Below are 22527 nucleotides of genomic sequence, written 5' to 3' on the forward strand. Positions count from 1 at the left end.
ATAAAATGGACCACACTGCGGCAGGGACGAGACTAAGATGTGCCGGAGTTCACAAACATTTTTCATACCCTCGCACACAGTTGGGTATCAAAGATTCTGAGCTGCATCTGGTACTCAAATACCGCGGCTGCCTACACAGATACATCCAGGAAGAGATGGAGTTCTTGAACATCTCCTCACTCGGCACAGCATACCGATACGCTGTCAAAATTGAGAAAAAGTTCAAACAGAAGAAGCGAGACTTTGGATTTGCAAATCCAAAGCCCAAAGGACAAAGCCAAGGCGGGGTGACCCAAGACAACCCGTCGAAGCTACAAGAAAAGAACAACACCACGAAGCCGAAGAAGGACACAGGAAAGTGGTGTGAGTTCCACAAGAGTCCCACTCATAACAAAAGTGAGTGTCGGACCAAGCAGTCGCTGGTGGCCGAGTTGAAGGCTTCCGAATCAGATGCATGTTCCGACTCTGAGTCAGAACTCGACAAGGGGAATGACAAAGGGAAGCAGATTATTGATGCGGATCCCAGCGCCACTGTTGCTACTGCCAAGATCCAGAAAAATGAGCCCGAAGATCCAGAGGAGGGGGAACGTCTTTTCCACTCACAGATGTGGATGAAGGGTTCGCCGCTGCAATTCATTGTCGACAGTGGTAGCCAAAAGAACCTCATTTCAGCAGAGGTCATGAAGCGGTTGGGCCTACCAACTACACCAGACCCACAGCCGTATAGTATCGGTTGGCTTCACGAAGGACAAGATCTCAAAGTTCGCCAGTAGTGCCGCCTTCCCTACAGCATCAAGCCCTTCACAGACGAGGTATTGTGTGATGTTACAACTCTGGATGTTTGTGATGTACTATTAGGCCAGCCATACTTGTGGAGGCGACATGCTGTGTATGAGTCAAGGCCTCGCGCTGTCATCATTTCTTTGGATAATTCATTATACAGGATACCGGAGGTAGCCCCACCTACCGCCAACTCTTTGATCACTGCTAAGAAAGGCAGCAAGCTCATCTCACAGACTAGGAAATTTATTTTCTGTCTGGTTCGTTCCCAATGTAAGGGGAAGATCGTTGCTACATCCATGACCCCTGCGAAGGGTTCCTCCACACAGCAGCAGCAATAGAGGGATACAGTCATGACAGAACACAGGAACAACTTCTCGTTACCTGGAGGGGTACCACACAAGTTTCAGGTGGGCGACAAAGTTTGGTTACATCTGCAGAGGGAGCGCCTTACCAGAACCCATCAGAAACTCAGACCACTTCGACATGGTCCTTACACCATTACCAAAGCTATGGGAGACAATGCATTTGAGCTCAGCATTCCCCCATTCCTTGGCCTGCACCCGGTGTTCAATGTCGACCGCCTTCGGCCATACTTTCCACCATTACTAGACACGTCCGACATTGCAGAACAACTCACACCCACAGAGTTAAATCCAGCTTGCATGGAACAAGTTGCAACTGATCGGATCATTGACACACGAATCAAGCACACACGCCAGCAGAATATCCAACTGTATCAAGTTGTCAAAGCAGGACAACTCCTTCACCAGGGCAAGTGGCTCACCAGGGACCAAGTGCAGCAGAAGTTCCCTCATCTCATGGAGGAACTCAACGCAATGGGGACCATTGCTTCCTAAGGGGGGAGGAATGATCCAGGTGGATATTGGTGGCCACCCGCTAATTCCACTTGGATCCCCTCTAGTGCTTCTTACAGTTTTTATCAGTTTCCTTAATTATAGCACAGTTTACTATTTTTAGCATTTTTTCGGGTCTTAAACTTCCGGTGCCGTTTTGAGGCCCTAAACGACGTTTTTTGGGAAATCCACCGCCAGCGATTTTTCAAATAAAAATCGTCTTTTCCGTCATTGTCCTCGGATAGATCTTTCCAACGGGCTATCATGCACGTCAAACGGAGATAGTATGACCAAATCGCGACCCCGGGAAGTTGATGTACCAACTTACCCAAAAACGGGGCCCACAATTTGGCGTTTCATCTTCTAGTGTTAGGTTTTGGAATGTGAAGGGTTTTCCATTGTTTCTCAACAATGAATAGGCCCTCGAGCCTCATTGTAACACAGTTCAAAACAGTTCAGAGGCATGTAGCCAACACATCTCTTCTCAGAGATAAGCTACCATCGCCCTAGCTGGGTTATTTCTATTTGTAAGCATATTTCAGTATTCTACATTAATGAAATGAAGTATTATTTCCGCGGCATCTCTGTTTTTATGGTTATCGCATATTATTATTTCTGTTGCATCTCTGTTTTTATGGTTATCGCATCTCTGTATTTATGGTTATCTCTGTAATCTATTGCGTTCGTGCTTAAATCCGGATCAATATTAGTTTTAAATTTAGAATTTTAAAATCTCAATATATATATATATATATATATATATATATATAATAATAATAATAAAATCATAAAAAAAGGGGTTTTGGTTTGCATGTTTTAGATTAATTTTTTTTTATAGATTTTATATATTGTGTATATAGATTAGGTGTTAGATTAGAGTTAAGTTTTATTTTAGGATTTAGATTTAATTTTTATTTTTGTTATAGTCTAGTTAAATTTTATTTTACTTGAAAAAAAAAAGTTTCTTTTAATTTAGTTTAGATTTTAGTATTATTTAGATTTTAGATTTAAAGTTTCATTTAGTCTTTAGTCTTGTTTTATTTGTAAAGTATAAAATTATTTTGGAAATTTTTTGCTAGTTTCAGTCTTGGCTCAGGGATTTGTCATATATCTTTTCTGCTGAAGCTAAAATTTTGATGTGGGATTAATGTTTTCATGTCGTTAAATATGCTTGAATTATCATTTAAAGATTAGCCATATGAATGTGATCTCTGGTTAAAACTACATGGTTATTTAAAGCACTTAATCTTTCGTATTTTCGTTGCTGGAGTATCGTTAAGCCATTGTGCATTTATTGATTATCTCACATTTGGTGAAAGTTAAACTTTGTTTGAGTTGTTTGATGGTAAACGATTGTTAATGAGTTCATATTTCTGCAGCATTTGATAAATAATCGTTTAATCATTTATTTCATAAGACATTAGTCTATTAACTTAACAAAATCAATTTAGTGCTTGTTTCCCTTCGTGTCTCCCAACCCAACTGGTGTCCAGTTGGTCATTCATTATCCCATAGGGTCTACCCCCCTTAGCCGCGGGAGACAGGCTTAAACGGAGAGATCGGGGATCAGGGTGACAACCCCCGGTCTGAGTGTTGTCCTGACAATCTTTGCGACAATAGGGGGCAAACCTCCGATGCCAAAGTTCGGACTGAAGAGATGTGTCATAAGACATGACACCTAGCGGACTTCCATTGACCTGATATAGTAAATCAACACTAAACCCAAAAGTAAAGGCATCTTGAACATTATTTTTTCATATACGTACCTTGCCATCGCTGAAGGTTACGTTGTTTCCTTTGTCTTCCATTGCCGAGATGGACACTAGGTTCTTTTTTACGTCAGGTGCATTTAATACATCCTGGAATTTCTAGCCTTCTTCAATGGTTGTCCTCTTCCTCGATTCCCAGCTCTCCTCTTACCTTTGCTATTGAATTTGTCATTCCTTTGATTGCCATCAGAGGGATTTTGATCATCGTCCCGATGTGAGTCCTTTCTATCAAGGCACTCCCTTACATAGTGACCTGCTTTATCGCAGATGTAACATCGTCATTTTCTTCCAGCCTTAGGTCTAGCCTTTCCTTTTGATTTAGTCCCAGAATTATTTCTTTTCTTAGCATGAGAAGAAAAGGCAGCAAGAGGACGTTTAGGCATGGGCATTTCTTACTCTTCTTCCCTTGTTTCTTCTTGAATGCATCTAGCCATTAATTCCTCGAAACCAAGAATTATAGTTCAGAAGAGTAGTCTTGAACACGTACCATTCGGATGGTAATCCTCCAAGAGTCGTGAGTGCCATTTCCCTATCAGTAATAGCCTCCCCAATAGATAGGAGATCGTTCTTGATCTCGGTTATTCTTAAGAAGTATGCTTTCATACTCTCATCTTTACCCTTCTTGATTTCCCTCAGTTTATTTCTAAGAAACAAAACTTGATTTGCATCATTAACTTTAAATAAACTCACCACTCTATTGTAGATTTCCTTGGAGTTGTTCAGTTCAGAGATGTAGGCCACCAAGTGCTTGTCGATAGAGCCCTGGATGATATTCTATTTTGACTTCTTCGGTTTTCCATTTGTTCCATGCAGCAGCGGATGCATTTGATGGAGGCTCAAAAATATTGCCTCTTACATGGTCCAACACTCCTGGATCTTCTAGGGTTAGATCGATAGACATCTTCCATCCGTGATAGTCATCTTTCTTACGAAGCTTTCCTTCAGCAGAGCGTTGAGGACCCCATAGTTTTTTAGGATAGCCTCGAAAATCTTCTCTTCGGTGATTGCTCTTGCTCTTGCTCGGGCTTTGTCTTCACCTCAGCTCTGATACCATGTTAAGTTATGGTATGTTCTATGCTTATAACAGTTTACTTATTTTTCTTATTATATTCCACAGATTAGCAATCACATGTACATAAAGTAAAGTGCAGATAGAACATTAAACTATCGACAGAAAACAAGCCAAGACAAGAGACACAAGATGTGGTGGCTAGCCAGGGACAAACCCCACAATGTGTGGGGAAACCCTTTGATCAAATCTTCTTTTATCTTCAATAATTCAGCAGAGAGAAATAGTACAATAAATCTGATTTATATCAACAGTAGCTAACCCTAGATCAGCAGCATCAACATTAGCGGCTTCATCATCAAACTAGGGCAGATGATATCTCACAAACCGACTGTCGGATCGGCATGATTCCACCACCAAAAGTTGTGACTTCCAGAGGAGGTTCAGATGAACCTACAACACAGTTCAAATGAAGAGATCTTCTAGTCCACGCAGGTCAATCTTTACTTCTGCAGTTGCAGGTTCAGTTTCGACAACTTCTAGCTTCAAACTAAGGCATTCAATATCTTGCAAACCGTTCGTCGGATTGACTTGATTCCACCACCAAAAGTTGCGGTTTTCAGAGGAGGTTCAGATGAACCTACAACGCAGTTCAGATGAAGAGATCTTCTAGTCCACGCAGGTCAATCTTTACCTCTACAGTTGCAGCTTCAGTTTCGGCAGCTTCCGGCTTCACATGTGTGAGAAAGAGACCCTTCTCTGCATAGTAGAGAAGAGACTCTTTTCTGCGCAGTGGAGAGAGAGAGATGTGATGAGATGAGTGAGTCCAAATGAGGAAAAGTCCTCCTGTATTTATACACAATGTCGGTGTTTGAATAGATGTGACTATTGGGCTTCTGAGCCTACATGAGTTGTAGGTCGGCTTGATAATAATTCCATAATCAAAATAAATTCATATCTCCATGAATACTTATCGGAATCGGATGATTTTTATATCAATCCTACACCTCTCGACAAGAGGAATCTAATAAAAATATTATCAGCCATGAATAAGATGACCCACATGAAGTTTTGCCCTGGTTGCCAATTTTAACAGTTTTTTCAGACAGAATCGAGAGAGCGGTTCCGTGCCACAAATGTGCTGCATGTGTCAGGATTAGGGATGAACTTACTTTCTGTGCCACAACTACAAGGCAAGGGCTATGACGTCTACTTCATCAAGGAAAAGGTATACGTCAAACACCTGAGCTAGAAAAAGAAAGTGCAGATCGAGATCAAAAGTAATCAGTTGTACATATTACAACTAGAATCTCCAATGGCACTAATAGGTAATCATGGGGACAAAGACTTGAACGAACTATGGCACAGAAGGATGGGTCACTTGCACCATAGAGCTCTGAGAATTCTCAGGAGCACTGTAACAGGAGTTTCGGATCTGAGTAAGGAACGAGATGATGTATGCAGGGGATGCGCTCTAGGAAAGTATGCCAAAACGACATTTCCTAGGAGCAACCACAAGGCCAAGAGTGCACTAGGATTGATACACTTAGATATCTGCGGACCTATGTCCGTCAAAGCTCTCAGCGGTGCCGAGTATTTCCTTATATTCATTGATGGCCACTCAAGGAAAACTTGGATCTATTTTTTGAAAACCAAGGATGAGGTTTTCTATCGATTCAAAGAGTTCAAAGCTCTAGTGGAGAATTTGACAGGTAAGAAAATAAAAGTCTTGCACTCAGATAATGGTGGAGAATATGTCGATAAGGACTTCACTGATTATTACGCTAAGGAGGGCATCAAAAGAGAGTGGACAACTCCCTACAATCCGGAGCAGAATGGGGTGGTAGAAAGGAAAAACAGGACTATTGTAGAAGTAGCTAGGGCCATGCTGTATGACCAGGATATGCCAAAATTCCTGTGGGTGGAAGCATGCAACACGACTGTCTACGGTCAAAACATGACTCCTCATCGTGCATTGGGCAAGATTACTCCAGAGAAAGGCTTCACTGGGAAGACACTTGAAGTCAGTCATTTCAGGATATTTGGGAGTTTGGCATATTGTCGCATACCCGAAGAAAAGAGGAAGAAGCGGATCAGACTGCAAAAAAGGGGTATCTAACAAGATATAGCGAGAACGCTCAGGCATACATGATCTGTCTTCCACGGAGCAGGAAGGTAATAGTACGACAAGATGTAAAGTTCATGGAGGACAGAGTTTTCAGACGATCTCGCGAAATGCCTTTCAAGGAGCAGTCGAAAGATGATCCGTTGGTCATGCCTCTTCAACCAGCGGAAGTCAAGAATCCTTCCTCAGATTAGGAAGATTCTCAAGATGAGGAAGAGGAGCAAACATAAGCACCTGTTGGCAGAGGATGAACCAGAAGGGAACTTCGTCAGATTTTGCGTGATGCAGAGAACTTCATTGGAGAGCCAAGGAACAGTAAAAGGGAGCAAAAACAGCCAAACAGGTATCAGGATGGAGAGCCTGTCAGCTTCAAGGAGGCAGCTCAACATCAGGTATGGTTAGATGCATTGGTGAAGCAGTATAACTCCATAATAGTAAACAATGTCTGGGAAGTGGTGTCAAGGCCTCAAGACAGATCTGTTGTAGGTTCAAGATGGATCTAGAAGATCAAATATGTTGCGGACGACAACATTGAAAAATACAAGGCCAGGTTTGTCGCTAAGGGGTATGCTCAAAAGGAAGGGATTGACTATGAGGAAACCTTCGCCCTGATCGCCGGGTATACATCTATTAGGACTTTGATATCTCTTGCAACCCAGATGGGATGGGAGATCCATCAGATGGATGTCAAGACGTCATTTCTAAATGGGGTAATAGAAGTATACATTGAACAACCAGAGGGCTTTGAAACTCATGAGAAGTCTCATGTATGCAGATTGAAGAAAGCCTTGTATGGGCTGAAGCAGGCACCAAGAGCATGGTATGGTCGAATAGATGGCTACTTGCAGAAGATGGGGTTTGTCAAGAGTGACGCGGATCCGAATCTCTACTATCTGGTCGTAGAGAGTGAGCCACTTATCTTAGTATTATATGTGGATGATCTCTTCCTGATAGGATCATCCAAACTCATTGAAGACTGCAAGAAGAATCTAGCCACAGAGTTCGATATGAAGCATCTGGGACGAATGCACTATTTTCTAGGGTTGGAAGTTTGGCAGCAGAACGGAGAAATCTTCCTTGGGCAAGGAAGGTATGCTACATAAATTCTGAAAAGCTTCGGGATGGGAGACTGTAGACTTATGGCTACGCCAATGATTACCAACTGGAAGAAGATTGATGCATTAGAAGACAAGGATGTTGATCCCACCCTATACCGACAACTCATAGGATCCCTGATGTATCTAGTCAATACTAGGCCAGATATTTGCTACGCTGTCAACACCCTCAGTTAGTTGATGGTGGAACCAAAGAGGGCTCACTGGGCAGCAGCGAAGCACGTTCTCAGGTATTTACAGGGAATAGTTGATTATGGGCTCTTGTACAACAAGGGAAAGGATATCAGGTTGAGTGGATTTACTGATGCAGATTGGGTAGGAAGTTCAGTGGATCGGAAAAGTACCTCTAGGTACTGTTTCAGCATTGGATCAGGAATAACCTCCTGGTGCAGTAGGAAACAGAAGTTCGTGGCTCTGAGCTTGTCTGAGGCAGAATATGTGGCAGCAAGCACAACTTTGTGTGAGGCCATATGGCTTAGAAAACTGCCGGTAAACCTATTCAGAAGAAATATGGAGGCGACCAGGATCATGTGTGATAATCAGAGTTGCATCAAACTCTCTAAGAATCCAGTATTTCATGATAGGTTAAAGCATATTGATATCTGGTGTCACTTTGTCAGAGATTGTGTCCAACGTGGAGCTGTACTATTGAGTTACACTCCTACAGGGTAACAAGTGGCAGATATCCTCACCAAGGCCCTTGGAAAGTCAAAATTTGACTACTTCAGGGAAAAGATGGGGATGGTAAAGAACCCCTTTCAGAAGTAGTGTGTTAGCAACATGAATGAAGAAGGAGTTGCAGTGAAAATGCAACATTGGGAGAAAGGATCAACAACAGCACAGATGCAGAGGAAGGTGCAGTGTAGATGTAGTGCTGGGAGAAAGGACCAGCAACAACACGACAGAGGGAGATGTCGTACAGATACAACAGTGGCAGTGGCAGGACCATGGGCAGTAGTATAGGATGCAACAACACAGAGGATGTTGGACAGGGAGGCCTAGCATCAGCATAGGTACCGATGCCGGATGATCAGAGTAATATTCAGTGAGGAGTATTGCTAGAGCATAGTCCTCGCTAAGATGAAGTGTTGATCTGGGGTAGCATCAGATGTGCTCTAGCCACGAAATTTGGTGGAGAGGTTGGGGCACATGAGATATCTAATACCTAGAAAGGGTTTGGGAAGATTCTAAACAGAACAGGAGATATTAAATTAATTAATATTTTTAATGGAGTCCCTAAGTTTGGTGGAGAGGTTGGGGAACATGAGATCTCTAATACCCAGAAAGGGTTTGGGAAGATTCTAAACAGATCAGGAGATATTAAATTAATTAATATTTTTAATGGATTCCCTAAGTCTAAACTTAGGGAAAATAAAATATTATGTGTATTAATATGAATCTGTGTTAGAACGGTCCAAAAGACATGGATCAAGCTAGATCTAATCTTAGCTTTTGATTAGGGACTTAATCTCGGCCATTGAGATGTCAACAGAAAAAGTATAAGAGGAGGCTTGAGGGGCACTTGGAGAACACACCGAGGGAGACCAATGAATTCAATTTCTGGAGCTGGGTTTGCTGAGAAATTGAACTAGTGGTCTGGAGAGTAGTCAAGAGGCAACAAGTATGGAATAGATAGACGAGAGATCAGCACAGAAGAGGTAGACGTAGAGACAGAGGAAGCCACGCAGAGGCAGTAGAGACTGCTTAGAGCCAGAAGGGCTTGCGTCATCGACGCAGAGGCTGCAGGAGTGACGCAGAAGCCTAGAGAAGCTACGCAGAGCCTCAGTAGGCTGATGCAGAGGGTTTCATGCTATAGCAAAGGTCAGTAGGGCCTACGCTAGATTTAGGAAAGTGCTGGAAGTTTGTCTATCTATGGGTAAGCCAGTTTGGCACCTTGTTGTACAAGAAAATTGCTGAATAATAAAATCCTCCCTTGCTGCACCGGTTTTCCGAAATTGGGTTTTCCCGGGGACATTAGTCCAAAATAAATGTGTCAATGTGTGCATATTTTTGTTTCTGTATTATGATGTGATATCTGCAGCAATATTTATTTTAATATTTGTTGAAGTAATTTCATGAATAACTTATGATGAAATAAGTAGGAAAAGTAAATTAGTTGCTGCAGTGAGAATTTTCACACGAAATGGCAATGGAAACAAGGGCAAGGGAGTACAAGGGGATTTCCACTATGGGGAAGGATTTGGCACCTCACAGAATCATGCATCACTCCATGCCAGTATGCCATTGATTCAGAGCACACCGCCTAGATCCACCATTCCTACATTCCCAAGTGGGCAGCCGGAGCGGGAGGAGGCACTTTATGGGGGGGACTATTTCCTAGAGTATCAGTCTTATGGGCTTGATTTTGGGAAGGCCATTACTTTCAAAGATTTCTGTCAGTTGAAGGGAAACAATAAGCCCAAGGGACAGAGTGGAGGAGGTTAGATGCAGGGGACAAATTTGTAGCGCATTGTGGTGAGGCTATTTCTCCCAACCTTCAATGGGTCCTCCAAGAGCTTGTTGAAGTTTCTAAGTTTACTTAGTTAGAAACCCTCCATACACTTTATCTGATTTATTCTTACCTACTTGTTATTTTTCTTAACAAGTTATTTACAATGTAAATACTCAAAATAAACACTAGTGCATGCTCAACATATTACAGATCAGCAAATGAAAGAAACATAAACAAACACACCATATGACACCATTATTTTTGGACTAATGTCCCCGAAAAACCCAATGTGGGAAAACTGGTGCAACTATCTGAGGGTTTTCTTATTAAGCAATATTAGAGTACAAGCTGGGTGCCGTAACTGACCTACCCAACAGAGAATTTCCTTGGCAGTAATACCTCTCAGTTTCTGACAAATCTCCTGGCTGAAACCTAGATAATCCTTCCGACAGCTACTCATCACAAATCTGCCCCAGAAACCCCATCATCAGTCTCTCTCTGGATTGCGTCAGCCCCTCTATGGACTGCGTCAGCCCCTCTCTGCCTCACGTTGGCCTTGCGTCACCCTAGATGGGTCTGTGTCAGCCCTGGGAGGCCCTGCATCAGCGCTCTGGCCCTCTGCGTCAGCAATACTGGCCTCTCTGAGGCTCTGTGTAGCTCCCAACTACCTCGGCTTGGCCCTATGTGAGCCCTGGATGGCTCTGCATCACTCTCCTTGGCTACTGCACTGCTCTTCCAACATTATCTCTCCCTCTCTTTCTCTCTGTACTCAAATGTCCCTCAGTTGCATTTCCCGATCACTAATTCTATCTCTCTTAGCAAACCCTGCTCTAGAGAATAGAATGATTAATCACTCTGGTGTGTTCTCCAAGTGACCCTCAAGCCTCCTCTTATACTTTTCCTGTTGACATATGAATGACTGAGATTAAGTCCCTAATCAACGACTAAGATTAGATCTGGCTTGATCCATGTCTTTTGGACCATTCTAACACGGTTTCATATTAATACACATTAATATTTTATATTAAAGATATTAATTCTTTTAATATCTCCTTAATTGTTTAGAATCTGCCCAAACCCTTTCTTGATATTGATGATCTCATGTGCCCTAACCTCTCCACCAAATTTCGTGGCTATAGCACATTCGATGCTACCCCAAATCAACACTCCCTCTTAGCGAGGAGTGTGCTCTAGTAATACTCCTCAATGAGTATCACCTTGATCATTCGGCATCAGTCCCTGTGCTGATGTTAGGCCTGCTTCCCACCATCCTCTGCACTGCAACAACTCCCTGCATCTCGCACCGTTGCACACCTCTCTATGCCATCTTGCACTGGTGCAACACTCTTGTGCCTCTCGCAATGTTGCAACCTGCTAGCCTCGCGCTGTCTCGGGACTCCTGCATTGTAGCTCTCTCTGCCACTCCATCCGCATTCATCTCTACCCGAATTAGCCAGTCCTGCTACTACTCTTGGGGCTCTCGTAGCAAGGTCTAATCCAAGATGCTGGGTAGCTCGAGGATCATGCGCCTCATCGCTTGCAGTCCACCTGACTACAACTCTATGTTTCCCCACTATTTCTCAAGTGGTGTGTGTGCACTCGTGGCACAATAATCATCTATCAAAACTCCCTTCTCAGCCCATGTTGGCGCTGCCTTAGTCTCGGAAGACTCTCCCTTACTCTTCTTCCTTGGACACTGGATCGCATAATGACCCAGCTCCCCACAGTGGAAGCACTTGATCTTGGAGAGATCTTTCTTCTTCCGCTTTTCTTGCTTTCCCTCAGATGCTAGGGCCACATCTTCCTCCTCCTGCTTGACCTTGATCCCCTTGTTGCTGCTACCCATCTTCGACTGTTGTCTGATCTCTTCCTGTCAAAGAGCTGCCCACATCTCGTCCCATGGTGGGAGAGTCCCTCTGCCTAGTATGCTCTGGACAAATACCTCCCAGTCTTCTGAGACAAATTTCAAGGTTGTCCTCCCCATCAGCTCCTGATCCGGTGTCGCCTCTATAGCAGTCAACTGATCTCGGATCTCATTCAGTCCTCTGAGGAAGGTTTCAATCGGTTCTCCCTTCTTCATCTGATACGACCTCAACTGATTCTCAAGCAACATTCTTCTTTGCACAGAAGTATGTTGGTACAACTTCTTGAGAGCCTCCTACATCTCAAATGTTGTTTCCTTCCCGGCTATGTGTGGTACTACATGATCCTTGAGCCCATCAAGGATAATGCTCTTCGCCATCGCCATCGCCTCCTCGTACTTTTCATTATCATTGGGGTCGACTGGGATAGCTATTACCTTCAAGGCGAAGTTCTTGACACGATTCCTGTCAAGTACAGATAAGATTCTGGCCTTTCAGACTGCGAAGTTCGACGCTCCGTCTAGTCTATCGTGGTCACTTACTCCGTGTAGTGCCATGATGCTCCTCTACTTCGCTCATGGATGTTCTCTGTTCGACTCCATTGAGTCTCTACTTCTCGCCTAGAAGTTCTCTTCTGGACTCCCTCTGAGTCCTAATTTCTGTCCTGGAAATCCGTCTGCCGCTGTCGAGATGCTCCCTATTCTGATCGTCTTGTGCAACTGCACCACTGATCTGGGTTCCTCGGCTAGAAACCCTCGGTAGCAACTCCTTTGGCCTTTCTCTGTCAGGTATTGTTCTGACTACAGTACCTCATTAGCTCCACTCTGCAATATTCCCATAGCTTTCTAAACCCCAACAACCTGAAGGTGAGAGCTTCTAGGCTCTACGTAATCCCGGCACCAGCAACCCGACCTCCTCAACCAACTGCGTCAACCTTCCTAGCTACTACGTGGCTCTGCGTGAGGCTCCCTTTGCCTCCTTAGCTTGTGCGCTGCCTCTTCTCGGCTCACCCTTGATGATGTAGGCATTGCGTCACCCTTCCTTTGTTGCTGCTCTGTTAGAAACAACTTTTGTCACCTCCGGACAACTATTTCCTGCTGCTATTGCTTCGCTCGACTGATGTCCTTAGTCCTCCTATGATTTGCAATCACGCTCTGATACCATGTTGAAGTTTCTAAGTTTACTTAGTTAGAAACCCTCCATGCACTTTATTTGATTTATTCCTACCTACTTGTTATTTTTCTTAACAAGTTATTTACAATGTAAATATTGAAAATAAACACTAGTGGATGCTCAAGATATTACAGATCAACAACTAAAAGAAACAGAAACCAACACACCATATGACACCATTATTTTTGGACTAATGTCCTTGGAAAAACCCAATGTGGGAAAACTGGTGCAACTATCAGAGGGTTTTCTTATTAAGCAATATCAGAGTACAATCTGGGTGCCAAAACTGGCCTACCCAACAGAGAATTTCCTTGGCGGTAATAACTCCCAGTTTCTGACAAATCTCCTGGTTGAAACTTCGGATAATCCTTCCGGCAAATACTCAACACAAATCTGCCCCAGAAACCCAAGCATCAACCCCTCTCTGCCTCACGTTGGCCTTGCGTCACCTGGGATAGGTTTGCGTCAGCCTTGGGAGGCCCTACGTCAGCCCTCTAGCCCTCTACGTCCACAACGCTGGCCTCTCTGAGGCTCTGCACAGCTCCCGGTTGCCTCTGCGTGGCCCTGCGCGAGCCCTGGCTGGCTCTGTGTCACTCTCCTTGGCTACTGCATTTCTCTCTCGGCACTATCTCTGCCTCTCTGTCTCTCTGTACTCAAATGTCCCTCAGCTGCATCTCTCGATCACTAATTCTATCTCTCTTAGCAAACCCCGCTCTAGAGAATAGAATGACTAATCACTCTGGTGTAATGTTGCACGAAGCGGGGGCGAAGCGGAAGCGTTTTTTGGAAGCGGGGACGCGGAAGCGTCATTTTCCAAAAATCTAGGAAGCGAAGCGTTCGCGGAAGCGTCTGCTATATATATATATATATATATATATATATATATATATATATATATAATTTTTTTTTGCATTTATACTCAAAACAAACATCCCAAATAGAAAATTAATTGTAGAAGACATGGAAACATGCATATTTTTGCATAAATCAAGATGATATAACATCCATTGTACATTAATGATTAATTATTCAAGCATCAACCATTTAGATGCATCAACCATCTAGAATCTAGATTCTTCTCCTCTTGTCTAGCCTTTGCCTCTACCCTCTACCTCGATTGTCTAGGGATATTAGTCAACATTGTCCAATTTTGATCAAACTACCTAATTCAAGACTTAAAATATGGTAGAAAAAGCTTAACATGCTTGATCGATGATTTTGACTTGATTGAAAGGTAATTTTTTGCTAAGGGCGTGCCGCGTGACAAAGGAGTTCAACAATTAACACCACCAACACTAGGGTACATATAGGGCTTGGTGCTCTTGATTAAATGCTAATCGCATACCTTCATACTTGATATAATCTAATGAAATGCCACAATCCCATTGATCCTGAATTCCTGAAAACTGTTAAGTCTACTGAATTTTGAATAGGATATGAAATTCTATTTTCTCCTTATGAAGTCCAATGAGGCTGGAACCACTCTCAAACATCTTGAGTCATTTCATGGTAATGTTAAAAATTTAAGTAAAAGGATGAAAATGAAAAATAAAGGAAAATGTCACTTTTACTTTAAGAATTTAACATTACCATGAGGGAGCATCTGCTATATTTATATTCTCTTTTTGCCTTCATTTGTCACCGTAACCCAAGGTGGACCCACCCCCAACAAGCAAACTCACCTAAAATAAAAAAAAAAATTGAAAAAAATCGATTTTCTAAACGCTTTTCCGGAAGCGTATGGAAGCGTACGGGAAGCATATGCTTCCTCCTTTGAAGCGCCACGCTTCTGATGCCCGAAGCACCGTACGAAGCGCGCTTCGGAAGCGGCGCTTCTGTACCATGCTTCCAAATTTCTAGGAAGCGGCAAAAAATTCGGAAGCGCACTTCCAGCCCGGCTTCCTAGGCGCTTCCGTACGGGACACTCTTCGGGGCTTGGAACCGTGGGGGGGGGGAACGCTTCGTCCAACATTGGGCTTGACAACTTCAAACAAACTCATGCACATCAGAAAAAATCAAAGGCCAATAATAACCAGCTCTTAAAATTTTGTGGGCAGTAGTTCTAGCAGCATAATGACCGCCACAAAACCTCGAATGAAACTCAGAGACTAACTTCTTGGACTCAATTTCGTCAACACACCTTAGTATTATGCCCTCAGGATTTCTCCATCCAAGGCCATCCTTCATGAGGCAATACTTAGTTGCGTTTAATCTAAGAGCCCTTCTCTATGAGCGACTAAATGGTTAGGACATGTAAGATTTAACATGTAATAAATAATGTCCTTGTACCACTCATGTGCTCCTAATCTTTGCAGCTCAGGTGAAGATGAATCGTTAAGACGAATCAAACCAAGAGCTTTTTCATTACCTTCGATCATCATTTGAGCCAAGCCTTGGCCTTTGACTAACTTGGTGGGTCTAATCTCTAAATCATATTCTTGTATTTTAGTAACCCACCTAGCACGAGTCCCTAAGCAATCAGTTTGAGTTAATATCTCTTTAATTGCAGAATGTGGGACAAAAGCAATGATTTTGGAACAACTCACATAAGTCTTGAAATGCTAAAGGGATTTGACTAAGGCATAGGCTTGCTTTTCCATGGTATTGTATTTTAACTCAGAATTTTGAAGCGCTCTACTCATGAAAGCAATAGGTTGCTCGTGACCATCCTTATTTTTCTGAAATAAGACACCAGCAATGGTATCTTCAGAAGCGAAAGAGAAAATCATGAAATCCTTAGAGTAATCAGGACTGACTAAAACAGGGGCTTTTGCAATAGCACCTTTGATTTACTGAAAAGCCTTTTTGCCATCTTCTTTCCAAACAAATTTTACTTCTTTTTTTAGAAGACTTTGAATAGGCTTAGCTACTTCCGTGTAATTTGGAATGGATCTTCTAAGAAAATTTGTTTTTCCAAGAAAAGAATGAAGGGATTTAAGATTATGGGGAAGAGGAATCTTTTGGATTGCCTCAACTCTTTCAGGATCAATCTTGATTCCATCTTTAGAAATGATGTGACCAAGTAATTTCCCTTCAGGTACTCCAAAAACAGACTCAGCTGGATTTAAAGAAATCCCGTACTCTCTGCATTTATCAAAAACTTGCCTAAGATGACTTATATGACTAATACCATCCTTAGAAAAAATAGTAAGATCATCTCGATAAATTTCGATAAACTTCCCAATTAAACCCTTGAAAGCATAATCCATAGCCCTCTGAAACGTAGCCCTAGCATTGGTTAATCCAAATGACATTCTAAATATTCGAAAGTACCCCATGGTGTGGTGAATGTAGTTTTGTGACGAGCCTCCTTCTTAACCCATACCTGATTATACCCAGAAAAACCATCTAGCAATGACATATTCCAAAACCAGTTACTCTTTGCAACATAGTCACCATGTTTGGCAAAGGGTAATTATCTTTCTTACATGCTGGATTAAGGTTTAGAAAATCGACACAAAGTCTTATTGTACCATTCTTTTTCCTAACAATCACCAAGTTGGAACAACATGTGAATGCCTTGTTTGAGCAGTAATTCCTGCTGCAAGCATCTTTGAAAGCTCCTTTTGAACCAAAGGGGCTAACTTAGGATTTATCTGCCTAAGCTTTTGATGAAAGGGTTTAGCATTTTCATCTCTCAAAGGGTTAATGTGTTCCATGACATCTTCCCTATAGCCTTTTAATTCATCATAAGAAAATACTAAAACATCTCGATATTCACGAAGTAAATTGGTTAACATTTTTCTTTCTTCAACATTAGTACCGTTAGCAATTTTGATAATCTTTGGATCCCTAGAAGTACCAATGTTTACCTCGATGTATTCGCCTGGATCCATTTTATTTTCCTCTTTCATCTTTGTGGCATCATGCCGATCAAAGTGTTGTTTTAAAGAAACCACATTCCTAGGAGTAGGATTTATGATATCCTCATGATCATCAGACCCATCCTCCTTAGAATCTATTCGAAAATTTTCAAACTCATTCAAATTATCAAGAAAACGAATCACTTGTTTCTCGTCATGAAAAACTTGCGAATGCTCTGAGTTATCTGGGACAAAAGGCCTAAATATAACTTCCATTTTTATCTTATCCTTAATTAGCCCATCAGATAACAACAAAGTAGAAGCAGCTACAGCAAGCTCATCTGCCGAACTATTATGCTCTCTTGGGATAGCCTCAAAGTCAAGGGCATCAGAGTATTCCATAGTATCCCATACAACATTTCGATAATTCTTTAACCTTTGATTTTTAAATGTAAATTTATTTTTAATCTGCATGATAATTAAGTCAGAATCCCCCTTGATGCTAAGCAACTTAACTCTTAAAGCCTTTGTCAACTCAAGACCCAACAACAAAGCTTCATATTTAGCAACGTTGTTGGTTGCTGCAAATTCCAATCGATAGGAAAACTTGAAAATATGACCAAGGGGTGATTTGAATACTATTCCCGCACCTTTACCATGCCTAGACGATGCACCATCAAGATACATGTACCAAACTTTATCCTTGAGAATCCCAATCTTTTTATCAACCTTATCATCAGGAAGAACTATGGAATTAGACAGGATAGCATAATTCCCAATGTCAGGTTGTTCTTTAATTATCTCATTATGAGGTCTCTTAGGATTTTCACCATTGAATGTTCTCTCAGGCTCTCTATTAAGTCTCACAAAACCATCAATTCTAGGAGAAGGAATCATAGCATATGACCAATTCATTTGAATACTCCCTCCTAGATCAGAGGCCCATTTTCTTGATAAAAGCATACCCCAAGCATCAGGCACATCAACAACGACAATGTCCATAACAATCATAATGTTAGTGTAAACTGATAAATGAACCTGTAAATTCTTGATCAAACTGTGAACTTCAATCTTCTTAGAATCCATGGCACATATATTGTAGTAAGGCCTAGAAACTCTTAAATTAAGTTGTTCCATGACCCTCTTGGTCATAACACAAGATGACGCACCAGAATCCAGCATGCAATTATTCAATTTGTACCCATTAACCATCAAAGTAATAAAGATTGGCTGATGATTTTTGTTATCTAAATCTAGACTTTGCAAATATATAGGAGCATCCTGATAATCAACCTCCGGTGCCTTTTGTTGAGAAACATTCACTTGAGGAGCTTCAATAGCTTTTATTAACTTAGCCCTTTGGGAGGGAATCTTCGCAATTTCGGAGACAGGAACCCAGATTTTTGCATTATTAAACCAACGTCCCAGATCGACATCTAATCCAGAGTTTGAACTCGGGTTAAAATTCGAGGAGGAATTTGATTCCCGGTTTGATCTTTATCCCTTCTTTGATAAGTTAAACCCTTATCTTTAGCAATTTCCATGATTCACTCTGGAGAAGGCTTCTCACCATATAATTTAACCATCATATCATCTTCATTCTCAAAATTATTTATACTAAAAGTTGATGTGGGAGGCATAACATCTTGACTGTTTTCCTTAACTTCCATCCAATCTTTCATAGACAAAGAAAACTCTTTACCCACACAATTTATTTGATTACCTGCCCCAAACATTCCATTATCCAAAATCCTTCTAACTATGGGGCAAGTTGCCTCCTCATGAAGAGCATCACAAGCCCGACAATAAGGCGGAGCATCATCGACCAAATTAGTATGTTCAAGTGGATTAGGTGGTCTCTGCTCACTAGATTGACCTTTCTTCTGCCAATTATTATTTCGATTATTATTATTATTATTATTTCTAGGCTGGGAATTTTGCATTTGAGCTCTTTCCATTTGGACCAACCTATTCTGCAAAGTAGTTATTTTCTTAGTATGGTTAGAGGTTAATTTCGCTTGGTTAATCTCCATGCTTTCAATTTTTTGCAGTAATTTCTAAACGTGGTCATTATCAGATTCTTGAACCTCTTTTCCTTTAGGTTCTTTTAATTTCGTTGAAGCCCTATCAAAAGCTGAGATTTCAGACTTCCCAGATGCTGCCTTATCTTTTTCAAGCTCTACTGCTAAAGCTTGACAATCCCTATAATCAGGAAGTTTAGCACGTCTTAACTCATAAGAGGGCTCAGGGCTAAAGGCATCAATATAAAAGTCCCAAAGAGATTTATCAGTAGGTTTATAATCTTGAGGTAATTCCTTAATAATATCATTGAACCTCTTCTTAAATTCTTCTGCGGTCTCATTTTCTCTATTTTTAATGATACTGATAGCTTTTACGAGATGCCTTCCTTCTCTCTTATCTCCATACTTTTCCTTAAAGGCATTAACAATCGATTGCAAAGAATCAAATGAATTTTGAGGCTTGTCCGTAAACCAATCTAAAGCATCCCTCTCCAAGGTAAGAACAAAAAGGGTCATTTTTACATCTTCATGATTAAAATTAGTAGCCTTTGCATACTTACCCAGCCATGAACTAAAAGATTTTAGATGAGAGTTAGCACTAACTGCATTATTGCACTAAAAGATAGGAAATTTATCCATCCCATGCTTTGGAATATTATTGGGATAAACTTGAATGTTAGCAAAGTTACAAGGGGCGAATATGTCCGTGATGTCGTGCTCGACTGGGTTAGCAAAAAGCAAACGGATATCAGAGAGGGCTTCTTGTCTGAGATTAACAAGAAGGGTACAAGAAGAGAGTTTGTGTAATCGTACTCTGGGAGTCGTTTCAGGATCAAGAGCAGGATTAACCAAACCACTTGGATGTCTTCTAGTATACACTCTTGCAGAAGATAGATGAAGTGGAGTCGCCACCCGAAAAGAAGTATAACTCAGAATAACCCGAAAGCAAGGAACCAAGGACAAGGAACTTATCTTGGTAAGAGACGAAAGGATGAGAAGAAAGGAATGAGATGAATGTCGAAGAAACCAAGGACAGAAAAAACTCTGTCCCCGACAGCGGCACCAAAAATGTTGTCGCACAGAATGTCTAGGCATTGCGACAACACTCAGATTGGGGGCTGTCACCCTGATCCCCAATCTCTCTGTTTAAGTTGTCTCCCTACAACAGGCTAAGGGGGGTAGACCCTACGGAAAAAAGGAGTAAAGAAGAACTAGCTGGGAATCAACCAGTTCGGGAGACACAGCTACACAATCAAGTACTTGATCAAGACTTAGGATTTGATTAGAGTTTAATCGATTAATACCAGTGCCTTATGGAGTCAATGTTCTTGCTAGGAAAATGAAGACCAAGTGATCGATTAGCAACTGCTGCTTAGGAAACAGAGATATGAAATCTTTTTACAATTCCACGATAAAATTCTTTATCAATCACTTGAAAATATTTGAAAAAAAATGTCTAACATGTAACGAGCATTAAATAATTCAAGCAATGACGATCAATTTCAATAGATGCGAAATGTCTTAGCAATTAAATTTCAAGAGATACAAATACTTTAAACAACCACGAAATTTAAATGCTAACCAATTTAGATCCTAGAATTGAAAGATTTATGCTTAGTAACACAAAATTTAGGGAAATTTACCACTCTCAATAGTTAATCTTTAGACGCAAAAAATTCAAGCGTGTTTAACTGTAGAGAAGTAAAACATTAATACCACAAAATTTCACCTTTAGATTTTATCCTTAGCACCAAAGACACCAAGAAGGACTTAAAAATTGACAAATTTAGCTAGTCCTCTAGGAAATCCTCTTCAATGTGCTACGTAAGACTAAATGGGGTAAATGATCAATAAAAATCTTTCATTTTTAAAAGTGACCAAAATATATCGAACTAGCTTAATAATTTTTTAAATTTTTTAATGGGCCAAAGGCCACATAAAAAATTGAAAATCTTAGAGTGTGAAAATTTATTTCGATTTATTTCCTAGCCACACAAAATAAACTTTTTAGGGTTTTTTTTGAGTTTTTTTTTAGATTTTTAATGTTCAGAAATTTTTTAATGTTTTTTGATTTTTTTTTTTTTTTTTTTTCAACTTCTAGGATTTTAAAATTTGTATGATTTTTTTTTAGTTTGTTTATGTTTTATATATAAAAAAGAAACCAAATCAAATTGAATGGAAACGAGTTAAAATCATAAGACTAATCTACCCTAGCTAACGAGCAGACGCACAAAAAAATAAAAAAATAAATAAAAAGAAAACAAAGTCGAGATTTGTGAATACAGGAATGGCGGCGGGGAAAAGGAGCTCGATGACTGCAGAACGATGGAGGGATGCAGGTGCTTCGAAGGAGCTATTGAGAGCTGGATGGAGGGGAGAAAGGATAGCATGCGGATTTGGAGGAGAAATATGGAGAATGCTCGAGGAGATGGGTACTTGTGGCAACATGCAGGGAAGGACGGAGTATGGCCTAGAGGAAAGGGTTGGACGTAGGCTTTCGTGAAAGGATGCGGGCAGATGGAGAGGAAGGTTTCCAGAACCCTCGAGGGAGAAGATGGACAGGGCAGCAATGGAGAAGTATCGAGGGCAGGCAGAGATGGATGGACAGCTGCGGGAGAGGTGAAAGTTGCGGATAAGAGTTGCGTGAGGGTGCCATGAAAGGAAGGGTCTTAAGTATTAGGGGTTTCCGCAATGCATTATATTAGATTAGATATCATTTCTTTTTGGGATTCAATTGCGTTAAGTAAGTCATTCATCTATGACCATTTCCATGAGAGGTAGTCGTAACTGACTAATTTCTCATGGTTTTTGAATAGTCCATTTAGCACTCATTGCATCGGGTGATGCTCACAGGGGTGAAGAAGTGGGATTGAAACTAGTGAATTAAATCACATAGCATCAATCATCACTTCCGGGGCTTGCACTCGGTAACCAAGACTTCCCGAGAGGTCACCCATCCCAAATTTCCTCTGGCTCAAGTGCACTTAATTGTGGAGTTTTCCCCACAATCGAACCCACTTAGCTTGCTACCCCATTTTCAAAACCCTAACAAGTATTGTGCCTCATGAACCATTCAAGTAGAGTTCCCTTCACTCTTTTGAATTAAGTATTAGGGGTTTCCGCAGTGCATTATATTAGATATCATTTTTTTGGGATTCAACTGCGTTAAGTAAGTCATTCATCTATGACCATTTCCATGAGAGGTAGTCGTAACTGACTAATTTCTCATGGTTTTTGAATAGTCCACTTAGCACTCATTGCATCAGGTGATGCTCACAGGGGTGAAGAAGTGGGATTGAAACTAGTGAAATAAATCACATAGCGTCAATCATCACTTTTGGGGCTTGCACCCGGTAACCAGGACTTCCTGGGAGGTCACCCATCCCAGATTGCCTCTGGCTCAAGTGCGCTTAACTGTGGAGTTTTCCCCACAATCAAGCCCACTTAGCTTGTGCAAGCTGCAGCTCTACGTACAGGAAGAGAGGGAGGAAAGGGAAGCTCGATGGCAGCGACGTACAACTTGACTGGGCTTGTTTGGAGATGCAGGGACAACGTAGCAAG

The 22527-nt window shown here is 41.4% G+C and overlaps 1 protein-coding gene across 5 annotated transcripts in view; it reads left to right on the plus strand.

Annotated features, from left to right (window-relative positions):
* Nucleotides 1–22527, plus strand: part of LOC149203691 (nuclear factor kappa-B-binding protein) — a 385195-nt gene that overhangs the window by 222832 nt on the left and 139836 nt on the right. The gene's annotated exons all lie outside the window — the stretch shown is intronic.

Source organism: Pinus tabuliformis, chromosome 2_1 (genome assembly GCF_031772625.1).
Source record: "Pinus tabuliformis cultivar Carrire ecotype Pingquan chromosome 2_1, CPIR1, whole genome shotgun sequence".
NCBI classification, from domain to species: domain Eukaryota; kingdom Viridiplantae; phylum Streptophyta; class Pinopsida; order Pinales; family Pinaceae; genus Pinus; species Pinus tabuliformis.